This window comes from Diplotaxodon limnothrissa, linkage group LG3 (genome assembly GCF_057381915.1).
Source record: "Diplotaxodon limnothrissa isolate DT_005_m linkage group LG3, D_limnothrissa_male_GT1.1, whole genome shotgun sequence".
NCBI lineage: Eukaryota > Metazoa > Chordata > Actinopteri > Cichliformes > Cichlidae > Diplotaxodon > Diplotaxodon limnothrissa.
Window position 1 is genome coordinate 70,029,578 of NC_140598.1, and position 12,698 is coordinate 70,042,275.

Below are 12,698 nucleotides of genomic sequence, written 5' to 3' on the forward strand. Positions count from 1 at the left end.
ATACAGAGTTTTTAATTAAATACATATTCTTTAAATAATGTTCCCTTTTATAAAAAGTAGGATCATTAAAAAAACAAAACATTTATTATAGCTCTGTCACGCAGAAAAAAGCTGTCTTTTTTCTGTGGTCTGTTATATAACATTAGGGGTGTTCGTGGCAATTAACTTTTTAATCGACTAAGCAGGTCAAGTAAGAAACACTTAAATATTAAGTTAAATTTGAAAACTGTTTAAAAAAAAACATATCCCCATTCCACATTCCAGAATGTCATGTGACAACCTGATTGGCTTAGGAGTGATGATGTCACAAGGAAGTTTTTCCTTAAATAGGGGTGACAAACAGCAATTTTTAGTTCGTTACTTCGCAGCCTTCGTGTTCGCAGCTTTCAAACGTTCACTACAGAAACATTCGGAAACCTCTCAGAGTCATCGGATACAAACGCCAGCATGTATCCAAGATTACGGCAACCGAGACAAAACGATTACGCCGCCTCTCCTTCCTTGCGTGGCCGGCCAACTTCTCCAAATGGCCTCTTATCCACCCAAAGGGCATTACAGGAGAGTAGGAGTGAAAACAACCATCTCCAGAACAAAATTCAACAACTTGAAAAAGAAAAAGTTCACCTGGAGAAGAAGTGCTTACAGATGGAAGCACAAAACAAACACCTGGAAGAAACACTACAGCGCCAGCCCGACATCAACATTATTAATGAGGGCTGGGGGATCAAGTTTGCTCAAGCCAGAGAGCAGATTGTATTCCTCATCAAAGAAAACAAGCAAAAGAGCGCTGAAGTGAAAGAAATGTCCGAGCAGCTTCAAGGCAGGAAAGCCACGATTGATAAGCTAGAGTGGGATCTCCAATACATGGACCAACAGAATCACCTGCTCCAAAGAAAGCTTGATGAAGCTGAAGAAAAAAATAAAGACCTTCTTCAAGAGAAGGAGCAACAGCAAGAAAGACTGTCAGAAGAAAAGTGCACTATCAAGGACTTTGAGAGTAAAAATCAAAAGTTGCAAGGATTCTGTAATGAACTGAAGGTCAAAACAAGTGAGCTGCAGGGAGAAAAGGAAACTCTGGAAAAACGATGCTCACAGATGCAGAAAAGGATCGATCAAATGGCCAAAAACAACTCAGAGCTCATTAAGGGGATATTGTTGGAATTCAACAACTTGAAGCGGGAAAACACAGAAATGCAGGCGCAAAAGCAAAAGCAAGACAAAATGCATGAAGACCTGCAGTGTACGCTCCGCGACACCCAGAAAAGAAATGAGCAGCTAGAAGGCCTGCACAAAGAAGATCAAGTGAGAAATGCAGACCTGCAGAAGGCAAAGCTGACACAGGAGGCAACATCCAAAGAGCTCAAAGAACAGCTTGAAGAAACACGAGCAACATTAGAACAGGTGGAACAAACATGCAAGAAACTTGAGGAGCAAAACACCGAAACCATCCATGAGTTGAGAACCCTCATCCTGGAGAAAAAGGGGCTCGTGGAAAAGTCCATGAAAAAGAAGAAAAGATTCTTCAGCTTTTTCCGGAAGAGGGACAATACTGCTTCTTCAACTGATGTAGCCTCGTCTTGCTCCACCTCTGTTCACCCCCCCAACCAGTCCCGGCAGTTGACTGCCCCCTCCTGAGCCTGGTTCTGCCGGAGGTTTCTGCCCGTTTAAAGGCAGTTTTTCCTCCCCACTGTCGCCTAGTGCTTGCTCAGAGGGGATTGTTGGGGTTTCTCTCCTCTGCCTTGTTTCTTTATTTACTTGTTAACTTTTTGTTCTTACCTCATTTAACCTTGTTTCTTTATTTACTTGTTAACTTTTTGTTCTTACCTCATTTAACCTTGTTTCTTTATTTACTTGCTTGTTTAACTCTTTTATCAACTTATCTAACAAAATAAAACAGTTGAATTTATCCTTTGAGTATTGTTCATCTAATCTTTACAGAGTTTTTCCAAAACACTTTCAAACATTCAGATCTGTCTTTCATTTTCTTCTTGAAACCTCATGAACGGTGACCTAAAAACTCTGGAACATGGTTTGAAACACTGAAATTGTTTCAGCTGAAACTGGCAAAGTCATACGTGCGTGTGTGTGTGTCACAGGTGATATGGTGTCACTAGTCCGGTCATCATGTTTAGGCTCACTCACGCCAAAATGATTTAGGCTAAATCTTTAAAACAGTGTCATTGCACACACTTTTCAATCACACAAATGCAGGATTAACTATTTGCAGTATCTTATCTGATTTATTATGAGAATGTCATGCCTGATCATTTGTACCCACACCATCAAAAATGGGGGCAAAAGGGAGGAGATCGCGTTTAATCGATTATAACACGAGGTCAGAAATATAAGTGCTGACATGAGTAGTGTCCACAGAAACCTCTGAGTCTCAGCTAAAAGCTCATGTAAACCATTTCTACAAACACCAAACAAAGCAAAGACACCAAACAGTTAAAAGAGCAGTTACGTCACCATGAATCTGTGGACAGGTAATATCCATATTTTGATTTATGATGTTCTGGAGTTAAATGGGAACCAAAGCATATTTTCAAAGGTGTTATATGCTATAAAATACTTTGAAAAATTAGGTGAGGGAAATGAAAAAGACATTTTTCTATGTTTGAGTCACAGTAACTTTGACATAGTAACATCTGCAGTAATATTTACAGCTCTGATGACATCTCACCAGCGTTAGCTTTATTTTGACACCAAGACTGTTTACACAGAGTTTGTAATTGCAGAGAAATACATTTATTTTGGTCATTTCATTTTGGAGCAGGAAGCTCACCCTTCTTGTTATACCCTTTAGATGAATACAGAGTTTTTTAATTAAATACATATTCTTTAAATAATGTTCCCTTTTATAAAAAGTAGGATCATTAAAAAAACAAAACATTTATTATAGCTCTGTCACACAGAAAAAAGCTGTCTTTTTTCTGTGGTCTGTTATATAACATTAGGGGTGTTCGTGGCAATTAACTTTTTAATCGACTAAGCGGGTCAAGTAAGAAACACTTAAATATTAAGTTAAATTTGAAAACTGTTTAAAAAAAAACATATCCCCATTCCACATTCCAGAATGTCATGTGACAACCTGATTGGCTTAGGAGTGATGATGTCACAAGGAAGTTTTTCCTTAAATAGGGGTGACAAACAGCAATTTTTAGTTCGTTACTTCGCAGCCTTCGTGTTCGCAGCTTTCAAACGTTCACTACAGAAACATTCGGAAACCTCTCAGAGTCATCGGATACAAACGCCAGCATGTATCCAAGATTACGGCAACCGAGACAAAACGATTACGCCGCCTCTCCTTCCTTGCGTGGCCGGCCAACTTCTCCAAATGGCCTCTTATCCACCCAAAGGGCATTACAGGAGAGTAGGAGTGAAAACAACCATCTCCAGAACAAAATTCAACAACTTGAAAAAGAAAAAGTTCACCTGGAGAAGAAGGGCTTACAGATGGAAGCACAAAACAAACACCTGGAAGAAACACTACAGCGCCAGCCCGACATCAACATTATTAATGAGGGCTGGGGGATCAAGTTTGCTCAAGCCAGAGAGCAGATTGTATTCCTCATCAAAGAAAACAAGCAAAAGAGCGCTGAAGTGAAAGAAATGTCCGAGCAGCTTCAAGGCAGGAAAGCCACGATTGATAAGCTAGAGTGGGATCTCCAATACATGGACCAACAGAATCACCTGCTCCAAAGAAAGCTTGATGAAGCTGAAGAAAAAAATAAAGACCTTCTTCAAGAGAAGGAGCAACAGCAAGAAAGACTGTCAGAAGAAAAGTGCACTATCAAGGACTTTGAGAGTAAAAATCAAAAGTTGCAAGGATTCTGTAATGAACTGAAGGTCAAAACAAGTGAGCTGCAGGGAGAAAAGGAAACTCTGGAAAAACGATGCTCACAGATGCAGAAAAGGATCGATCAAATGGCCAAAAACAACTCAGAGCTCATTAAGGGGATATTGTTGGAATTCAACAACTTGAAGCGGGAAAACACAGAAATGCAGGCGCAAAAGCAAAAGCAAGACAAAATGCATGAAGACCTGCAGTGTACGCTCCGCGACACCCAGAAAAGAAATGAGCAGCTAGAAGGCCTGCACAAAGAAGATCAAGTGAGAAATGCAGACCTGCAGAAGGCAAAGCTGACACAGGAGGCAACATCCAAAGAGCTCAAAGAACAGCTTGAAGAAACACAAGCAACATTAGAACAGGTGGAACAAACATGCAAGAAACTTGAGGAGCAAAACACCGAAACCATCCATGAGTTGAGAACCCTCATCCTGGAGAAAAAGGGGCTCGTGGAAAAGTCCATGAAAAAGAAGAAAAGATTCTTCAGCTTTTTCCGGTAGAGGGACAATACTGCTTCTTCAACTGATGTAGCCTCGTCTTGCTCCACCTCTGTTCACCCCCCCAACCAGTCCCGGCAGTTGACTGCCCCCTCCTGAGCCTGGTTCTGCCGGAGGTTTCTGCCCGTTTAAAGGCAGTTTTTCCTCCCCACTGTCGCCTAGTGCTTGCTCAGAGGGGATTGTTGGGGTTTCTCTCCTCTGCCTTGTTTCTTTATTTACTTGTTAACTTTTTGCTCTTACTTCATTTAACCTTGTTTCTTTATTTGCTTGTTAACTTTTTGTTCTTACCTCATTTAACCTTGTTTCTTTATTTACTTGTTAACTTTTTGTTCTTACCTCATTTAACCTTGTTTCGTTATTTACTTGCTTGTTTAACTTTTTTTTCAACTTATCTAACAAAATAAAACAGTTGAATTTATCCTTTGAGTATTGTTCATCTAATCTTTACAGAGTTTTTCCAAAACACTTTCAAACATTCAGATCTGTCTTTCATTTTCTTCTTGAAACCTCATGAACGGTGACCTAAAAACTCTGGAACATGGTTTGAAACACTGAAATTGTTTCAGCTGAAACTGGCAAAGTCATACGTGCGTGTGTGTGTGTCACAGGTGATATGGTGTCACTAGTCCGGTCATCATGTTTAGGCTCATTCACGCCAAAATGATTTAGGCTAAATCTTTAAAACAGTGTCATTGCACACACTTTTCAATCACACAAATGCAGGATTAACTATTTGCAGTATCTTATCTGATTTATTATGAGAATGTCATGCCTGATCATTTGTACCCACACCATCAAAAATGGGGGCAAAAGGGAGGAGATCGCGTTTAATCGATTATAACACGAGGTCAGAAATATAAGTGCTGACATGAGTAGTGTCCACAGAAACCTCTGAGTCTCAGCTAAAAGCTCATGTAAACCATTTCTACAAACACCAAACAAAGCAAAGACACCAAACAGTTAAAAGAGCAGTTACGTCACCATGAATCTGTGGACAGGTAATATCCATATTTTGATTTATGATGTTCTGGAGTTAAATGGGAACCAAAGCATATTTTCAAAGGTGTTATATGCTATAAAATACTTTGAAAAATTAGGTGAGGGAAATGAAAAAGACATTTTTCTATGTTTGAGTCACAGTAACTTTGACATAGTAACATCTGCAGTAATATTTACAGCTCTGATGACATCTCACCAGCGTTAGCTTTATTTTGACACCAAGACTGTTTACACAGAGTTTGTAATTGCAGAGAAATACATTTATTTTGGTCATTTCATTTTGGAGCAGGAAGCTCACCCTTCTTGTTATACCCTTTAGATGAATACAGAGTTTTTTAATTAAATACATATTCTTTAAATAATGTTCCCTTTTATAAAAAGTAGGATCATTAAAAAAACAAAACATTTATTATAGCTCTGTCACGCAGAAAAAAGCTGTCTTTTTTCTGTGGTCTGTTATATAACATTAGGGGTGTTCGTGGCAATTAACTTTTTAATCGACTAAGCAGGTCAAGTAAGAAACACTTAAATATTAAGTTAAATTTGAAAACTGTTTAAAAAAATATATATATCCCCATTCCACATTCCAGAATGTCATGTGACAACCTGATTGGCTTAGGAGTGATGATGTCACAAGGAAGTTTTTCCTTAAATAGGGGTGACAAACAGCAATTTTTAGTTCGTTACTTCGCAGCCTTCGTGTTCGCAGCTTTCAAACGTTCACTACAGAAACATTCGGAAACCTCTCAGAGTCATCGGATACAAACGCCAGCATGTATCCAAGATTACGGCAACCGAGACAAAACGATTACGCCGCCTCTCCTTCCTTGCGTGGCCGGCCAACTTCTCCAAATGGCCTCTTATCCACCCAAAGGGCATTACAGGAGAGTAGGAGTGAAAACAACCATCTCCAGAACAAAATTCAACAACTTGAAAAAGAAAAAGTTCACCTGGAGAAGAAGTGCTTACAAATGGAAGCACAAAACAAACACCTGGAAGAAACACTACAGCGCCAGCCCGACATCAACATTATTAATGAGGGCTGGGGGATCAAGTTTGCTCAAGCCAGAGAGCAGATTGTATTCCTCATCAAAGAAAACAAGCAAAAGAGCGCTGAAGTGAAAGAAATGTCCGAGCAGCTTCAAGGCAGGAAAGCCACGATTGATAAGCTAGAGTGGGATCTCCAATACATGGACCAACAGAATCACCTGCTCCAAAGAAAGCTTGATGAAGCTGAAGAAAAAAATAAAGACCTTCTTCAAGAGAAGGAGCAACAGCAAGAAAGACTGTCAGAAGAAAAGTGCACTATCAAGGACTTTGAGAGTAAAAATCAAAAGTTGCAAGGATTCTGTAATGAACTGAAGGTCAAAACAAGTGAGCTGCAGGGAGAAAAGGAAACTCTGGAAAAACGATGCTCACAGATGCAGAAAAGGATCGATCAAATGGCCAAAAACAACTCAGAGCTCATTAAGGGGATATTGTTGGAATTCAACAACTTGAAGCGGGAAAACACAGAAATGCAGGCGCAAAAGCAAAAGCAAGACAAAATGCATGAAGACCTGCAGTGTACGCTCCGCGACACCCAGAAAAGAAATGAGCAGCTAGAAGGCCTGCACAAAGAAGATCAAGTGAGAAATGCAGACCTGCAGAAGGCAAAGCTGACACAGGAGGCAACATCCAAAGAGCTCAAAGAACAGCTTGAAGAAACACGAGCAACATTAGAACAGGTGGAACAAACATGCAAGAAACTTGAGGAGCAAAACACCGAAACCATCCATGAGTTGAGAACCCTCATCCTGGAGAAAAAGGGGCTCGTGGAAAAGTCCATGAAAAAGAAGAAAAGATTCTTCAGCTTTTTCCGGAAGAGGGACAATACTGCTTCTTCAACTGATGTAGCCTCGTCTTGCTCCACCTCTGTTCACCCCCCCAACCAGTCCCGGCAGTTGACTGCCCCCTCCTGAGCCTGGTTCTGCCGGAGGTTTCTGCCCGTTTAAAGGCAGTTTTTCCTCCCCACTGTCGCCTAGTGCTTGCTCAGAGGGGATTGTTGGGGTTTCTCTCCTCTGCCTTGTTTCTTTATTTACTTGTTAACTTTTTGCTCTTACTTCATTTAACCTTGTTTCTTTATTTGCTTGTTAACTTTTTGTTCTTACCTCATTTAACCTTGTTTCTTTATTTACTTGTTAACTTTTTGCTCTTACTTCATTTAACCTTGTTTCTTTATTTGCTTGTTAACTTTTTGTTCTTACCTCATTTAACCTTGTTTCTTTATTTACTTGTTAACTTTTTGTTCTTACCTCATTTAACCTTGTTTCTTTATTTGCTTGTTAACTTTTTGCTCTTACTTCATTTAACCTTGTTTCTTTATTTACTTGTTAACTTTTTGCTCTTACTTCATTTAACCTTGTTTCTTTATTTACTTGTTAACTTTTTGCTCTTACTTCATTTAACCTTGTTTCTTTATTTACTTGTTAACTTTTTGCTCTTACTTCATTTAACCTTGTTTCTTTATTTGCTTGTTAACTTTTTGTTCTTACCTCATTTAACCTTGTTTCTTTATTTGCTTGTTAACTTTTTGTTCTTACCTCATTTAACCTTGTTTCTTTATTTACTTGTTAACTTTTTGCTCTTACTTCATTTAACCTTGTTTCTTTATTTGCTTGTTAACTTTTTGTTCTTACCTCATTTAACCTTGTTTCGTTGTTTACTTGCTTGTTTAACTTTTTTTTCAACTTATCTAACAAAATAAAACAGTTGAATTTATCCTTTGAGTATTGTTCATCTAATCTTTACAGAGTTTTTCCAAAACACTTTCAAACATTCAGATCTGTCTTTCATTTTCTTCTTGAAACCTCATGAACGGTGACCTAAAAACTCTGGAACATGGTTTGAAACACTGAAATTGTTTCAGCTGAAACTGGCAAAGTCATACGTGCGTGTGTGTGTGTCACAGGTGATATGGTGTCACTAGTCCGGTCATCATGTTTAGGCTCATTCACGCCAAAATGATTTAGGCTAAATCTTTAAAACAGTGTCATTGCACACACTTTTCAATCACACAAATGCAGGATTAACTATTTGCAGTATCTTATCTGATTTATTATGAGAATGTCATGCCTGATCATTTGTACCCACACCATCAAAAATGGGGGCAAAAGGGAGGAGATCGCGTTTAATCGATTATAACACGAGGTCAGAAATATAAGTGCTGACATGAGTAGTGTCCACAGAAACCTCTGAGTCTCAGCTAAAAGCTCATGTAAACCATTTCTACAAACACCAAACAAAGCAAAGACACCAAACAGTTAAAAGAGCAGTTACGTCACCATGAATCTGTGGACAGGTAATATCCATATTTTGATTTATGATGTTCTGGAGTTAAATGGGAACCAAAGCATATTTTCAAAGGTGTTATATGCTATAAAATACTTTGAAAAATTAGGTGAGGGAAATGAAAAAGACATTTTTCTATGTTTGAGTCACAGTAACTTTGACATAGTAACATCTGCAGTAATATTTACAGCTCTGATGACATCTCACCAGCGTTAGCTTTATTTTGACACCAAGACTGTTTACACAGAGTTTGTAATTGCAGAGAAATACATTTATTTTGGTCATTTCATTTTGGAGCAGGAAGCTCACCCTTCTTGTTATACCCTTTAGATGAATACAGAGTTTTTTAATTAAATACATATTCTTTAAATAATGTTCCCTTTTATAAAAAGTAGGATCATTAAAAAAACAAAACATTTATTATAGCTCTGTCACGCAGAAAAAAGCTGTCTTTTTTCTGTGGTCTGTTATATAACATTAGGGGTGTTCGTGGCAATTAACTTTTTAATCGACTAAGCAGGTCAAGTAAGAAACACTTAAATATTAAGTTAAATTTGAAAACTGTTTAAAAAAATATATATATCCCCATTCCACATTCCAGAATGTCATGTGACAACCTGATTGGCTTAGGAGTGATGATGTCACAAGGAAGTTTTTCCTTAAATAGGGGTGACAAACAGCAATTTTTAGTTCGTTACTTCGCAGCCTTCGTGTTCGCAGCTTTCAAACGTTCACTACAGAAACATTCGGAAACCTCTCAGAGTCATCGGATACAAACGCCAGCATGTATCCAAGATTACGGCAACCGAGACAAAACGATTACGCCGCCTCTCCTTCCTTGCGTGGCCGGCCAACTTCTCCAAATGGCCTCTTATCCACCCAAAGGGCATTACAGGAGAGTAGGAGTGAAAACAACCATCTCCAGAACAAAATTCAACAACTTGAAAAAGAAAAAGTTCACCTGGAGAAGAAGTGCTTACAAATGGAAGCACAAAACAAACACCTGGAAGAAACACTACAGCGCCAGCCCGACATCAACATTATTAATGAGGGCTGGGGGATCAAGTTTGCTCAAGCCAGAGAGCAGATTGTATTCCTCATCAAAGAAAACAAGCAAAAGAGCGCTGAAGTGAAAGAAATGTCCGAGCAGCTTCAAGGCAGGAAAGCCACGATTGATAAGCTAGAGTGGGATCTCCAATACATGGACCAACAGAATCACCTGCTCCAAAGAAAGCTTGATGAAGCTGAAGAAAAAAATAAAGACCTTCTTCAAGAGAAGGAGCAACAGCAAGAAAGACTGTCAGAAGAAAAGTGCACTATCAAGGACTTTGAGAGTAAAAATCAAAAGTTGCAAGGATTCTGTAATGAACTGAAGGTCAAAACAAGTGAGCTGCAGGGAGAAAAGGAAACTCTGGAAAAACGATGCTCACAGATGCAGAAAAGGATCGATCAAATGGCCAAAAACAACTCAGAGCTCATTAAGGGGATATTGTTGGAATTCAACAACTTGAAGCGGGAAAACACAGAAATGCAGGCGCAAAAGCAAAAGCAAGACAAAATGCATGAAGACCTGCAGTGTACGCTCCGCGACACCCAGAAAAGAAATGAGCAGCTAGAAGGCCTGCACAAAGAAGATCAAGTGAGAAATGCAGACCTGCAGAAGGCAAAGCTGACACAGGAGGCAACATCCAAAGAGCTCAAAGAACAGCTTGAAGAAACACGAGCAACATTAGAACAGGTGGAACAAACATGCAAGAAACTTGAGGAGCAAAACACCGAAACCATCCATGAGTTGAGAACCCTCATCCTGGAGAAAAAGGGGCTCGTGGAAAAGTCCATGAAAAAGAAGAAAAGATTCTTCAGCTTTTTCCGGAAGAGGGACAATACTGCTTCTTCAACTGATGTAGCCTCGTCTTGCTCCACCTCTGTTCACCCCCCCAACCAGTCCCGGCAGTTGACTGCCCCCTCCTGAGCCTGGTTCTGCCGGAGGTTTCTGCCCGTTTAAAGGCAGTTTTTCCTCCCCACTGTCGCCTAGTGCTTGCTCAGAGGGGATTGTTGGGGTTTCTCTCCTCTGCCTTGTTTCTTTATTTACTTGTTAACTTTTTGCTCTTACTTCATTTAACCTTGTTTCTTTATTTGCTTGTTAACTTTTTGTTCTTACCTCATTTAACCTTGTTTCTTTATTTACTTGTTAACTTTTTGTTCTTACCTCATTTAACCTTGTTTCTTTATTTGCTTGTTAACTTTTTGCTCTTACTTCATTTAACCTTGTTTCTTTATTTACTTGTTAACTTTTTGCTCTTACTTCATTTAACCTTGTTTCTTTATTTACTTGTTAACTTTTTGCTCTTACTTCATTTAACCTTGTTTCTTTATTTACTTGTTAACTTTTTGCTCTTACTTCATTTAACCTTGTTTCTTTATTTGCTTGTTAACTTTTTGTTCTTACCTCATTTAACCTTGTTTCTTTATTTGCTTGTTAACTTTTTGTTCTTACCTCATTTAACCTTGTTTCTTTATTTACTTGTTAACTTTTTGCTCTTACTTCATTTAACCTTGTTTCTTTATTTGCTTGTTAACTTTTTGTTCTTACCTCATTTAACCTTGTTTCGTTGTTTACTTGCTTGTTTAACTTTTTTTTCAACTTATCTAACAAAATAAAACAGTTGAATTTATCCTTTGAGTATTGTTCATCTAATCTTTACAGAGTTTTTCCAAAACACTTTCAAACATTCAGATCTGTCTTTCATTTTCTTCTTGAAACCTCATGAACGGTGACCTAAAAACTCTGGAACATGGTTTGAAACACTGAAATTGTTTCAGCTGAAACTGGCAAAGTCATACGTGCGTGTGTGTGTGTCACAGGTGATATGGTGTCACTAGTCCGGTCATCATGTTTAGGCTCATTCACGCCAAAATGATTTAGGCTAAATCTTTAAAACAGTGTCATTGCACACACTTTTCAATCACACAAATGCAGGATTAACTATTTGCAGTATCTTATCTGATTTATTATGAGAATGTCATGCCTGATCATTTGTACCCACACCATCAAAAATGGGGGCAAAAGGGAGGAGATCGCGTTTAATCGATTATAACACGAGGTCAGAAATATAAGTGCTGACATGAGTAGTGTCCACAGAAACCTCTGAGTCTCAGCTAAAAGCTCATGTAAACCATTTCTACAAACACCAAACAAAGCAAAGACACCAAACAGTTAAAAGAGCAGTTACGTCACCATGAATCTGTGGACAGGTAATATCCATATTTTGATTTATGATGTTCTGGAGTTAAATGGGAACCAAAGCATATTTTCAAAGGTGTTATATGCTATAAAATACTTTGAAAAATTAGGTGAGGGAAATGAAAAAGACATTTTTCTATGTTTGAGTCACAGTAACTTTGACATAGTAACATCTGCAGTAATATTTACAGCTCTGATGACATCTCACCAGCGTTAGCTTTATTTTGACACCAAGACTGTTTACACAGAGTTTGTAATTGCAGAGAAATACATTTATTTTGGTCATTTCATTTTGGAGCAGGAAGCTCACCCTTCTTGTTATACCCTTTAGATGAATACAGAGTTTTTTAATTAAATACATATTCTTTAAATAATGTTCCCTTTTATAAAAAGTAGGATCATTAAAAAAACAAAACATTTATTATAGCTCTGTCACGCAGAAAAAAGCTGTCTTTTTTCTGTGGTCTGTTATATAACATTAGGGGTGTTCGTGGCAATTAACTTTTTAATCGACTAAGCAGGTCAAGTAAGAAACACTTAAATATTAAGTTAAATTTGAAAACTGTTTAAAAAAATATATATATCCCCATTCCACATTCCAGAATGTCATGTGACAACCTGATTGGCTTAGGAGTGATGATGTCACAAGGAAGTTTTTCCTTAAATAGGGGTGACAAACAGCAATTTTTAGTTCGTTACTTCGCAGCCTTCGTGTTCGCAGCTTTCAAACGTTCACTACAGAAACATTCGGAAACCTCTCAGAGTCATCGGATACAAA